The sequence below is a fragment of the Trachymyrmex septentrionalis genome, unplaced genomic scaffold, assembly GCF_001594115.1.
Source record: "Trachymyrmex septentrionalis isolate Tsep2-gDNA-1 unplaced genomic scaffold, Tsep1.0 scaffold87, whole genome shotgun sequence".
Taxonomy (NCBI): Eukaryota; Metazoa; Arthropoda; class Insecta; order Hymenoptera; family Formicidae; genus Trachymyrmex; species Trachymyrmex septentrionalis.
In genome coordinates this window covers 3,276,352-3,278,696 of record NW_017306059.1, presented here as the reverse complement: position 1 = coordinate 3,278,696, position 2,345 = coordinate 3,276,352, and the positions used below count along the sequence as shown (strand labels likewise).

The 2,345-nt window shown below is 50.6% G+C and overlaps 1 protein-coding gene across 1 annotated transcript in view; it reads left to right on the top strand.

The window, feature by feature from the left end:
• Positions 1 to 2,345, top strand: part of LOC108755255 (zinc finger protein 34-like) — an 11,090-nt gene that overhangs the window by 6,244 nt on the left and 2,501 nt on the right. The gene's annotated exons all lie outside the window — the stretch shown is intronic.

The window sequence follows — 2,345 nt, the reverse complement described above, 5'->3', positions numbered from 1 at the left end:
CGCCGCGCGCCGGCGGCGGCGGGGAGCGCCGCGACGCGAGGCGCCGGCGGAATCCATAAATAAAACAATTGGTTATATACATATGTTTTTCAAATCGACGAATGCTATTATATATTTTGTATTGAGCACTCGCGGCACACTCCGAGGAGGGTTGAGAGACGAACGGGGGAGACGGACGCACGCCGACGCCCGACGAACTACCCCGCGACGAGCGCGGGCGAGCGCGCGTCTGTTTTTATAAAGAGCACACGGGCACGACGACTCGCGTCGCGTCGCGCCGTGCCGCGCGGCTTATAATCTCGCCCAATCCGCGGCTCCACTCATAAAGTATACGGCGGAACAAAAAAAAAAGAAGAAAGAAAGAGAGAAAATCGTTATAGAATAATCAAGCCGTCGCACGTTCGCTCGCTTTCGACCGCCGCCGCGCCGTCGGGAGACACACGCGGCTTCTTCTCGGTCGCGCATCAGCCGTCGTCGACGTCGTCGTCGTCGTCGTCGTCGTCGTCGTCATCGTCGCCGTCGCCGCCGCCGTCGCCGTCGCTGCTCCTTGCGACCGAAGATGCCCCGTCGTTGTCCGGGTACATGAAGACGTCGCGTCGTGGGCCGACTCGGCGGTTCGGCGTTTCGTTCTAGTCTTGGGAGGAAAAAAGAAAAAGAAAAAAGATCGCCGACGTGTCTCCAACGAAGCCTCGCGTCGGCGTGCCGCCGTTACTACCCGCCGAGAGGATCGGCTGAAACGAAAAAGTCTTCCAGCGGAACGAGAAGAAAAATTGTTCCCCCCCCCCCTTCTCCTCCTCCTTCTGGCACGCCGTTCTTCCTTTTTTTTTTCGTTGTTTCACCTCTTTGTCTCTCTCTCTTTTCTTCGCCGATCTCTTCGTTTTTCCTTTTTTTCTCCTCGTTTCCGCGCTCTCCCGGTTTCTTTTTGAAAAATGGGCACGGCGGCACGCGATTTCGAGCAGCAGCGCGATCGGCAAGCCGACCGGTCCGCGGCGCAGTGTCGGATCTGTGCGACCGATATCGCCACCGACGACGGCGGGATGCACATTTTCGCCGAGGACGGCCGGCGTCATTATCTGCAGACCAAAATACGGAAATACCTGCATATCTTGGTAAGTGAGACGCGAGCGCGCTTTCGCGCGTATCTTCGCGCGGCGGATATCTCTTTTTTTTCCCTCTCCCTCTTTTTTTCCCCTCTCATTTCCTCTCTCCCTTTCTCTTCCTCATATTTTTTTTTCAAAATTCGCCCTCCCCCCTCTCTCTCTCCTCTACGCGGCAGGTGTCGCGATCACGTGCCGGTCGCGGCCGAATTTCGAAATTCACGTCGACGTCGCTCGGCCGATCTCAGCCGATTTTTCGAGATCGATCGAAATCGCACATCGATTTTCCCCGCGAAGATTTGTGTTGCGATCGCGACGATTTTCCGCGATCACTGTTCGCAAAAAATCGGCGATGAAAAATATTTCACGGCGATTTGGAGTCGCCGATCGTCTCTTCGATCTCGTCTCTTTTTTTTCATCACATAATGATCGGGCTCAGCGCTAACGAATTGACTCGGTCGTCTAAATATAACAGCGACATTTTCGTGATACGGATGCTTAAGCATTGGGTTACGCCTCGCCAAAAGTCTCCGGCTGAAAAAATTAATCACGTCGATTCCTAACGAGCCGCGAAATATCAACGGACTCGCCGGAGGAACCGGTCGCGTTACGATTTATAGAAAGCTGATCATATTTACGTATTTTACGGAATACGTCGGTCATGAGCGCGACCATTTTGTGTGCGGAGCTACAAAAGTGTTAAAAATTAGCATTTTATTGATTGCAATAAGTATACTCGTGGCTCGCGTGTATGTGTATGCTATATATAAGCGGCCACATCTATAAATACAATCGGAAATGAGGGCTGCGTCCGCGGTGGAGCGACGAGGAAAATGACGTGGCGCGGAATAGATTGGCGTCGACCGAGACGCGATTACGCGAAGGAAAAGGGGAAAAACGAGGCGACTTTCCTTTTAAATAAACGAAACGTCCTTTCTTTCCCACCTCGACGGCGTTATCGGCGCTCTCGCGAAAGCTAGGTTAATTGTCGATCGAGGATGAAATTGGAGAGAGAATTCGCGACGCGCTGCTGTGCAAATGAGAGATGACAATATGGGAAAAATGAGAAACGAATGACGACGTAACGATGATAATAAAATAATGTTTAATTATAATTGACTTGAGAAATTATATGATGTCAGTATCTGAAAATGACAGTCATATACACATATATATATATATATATGTAAATGACTGTATATGTATATATATATATATATATGTCGAGGCTATAATATTTTTTGAATT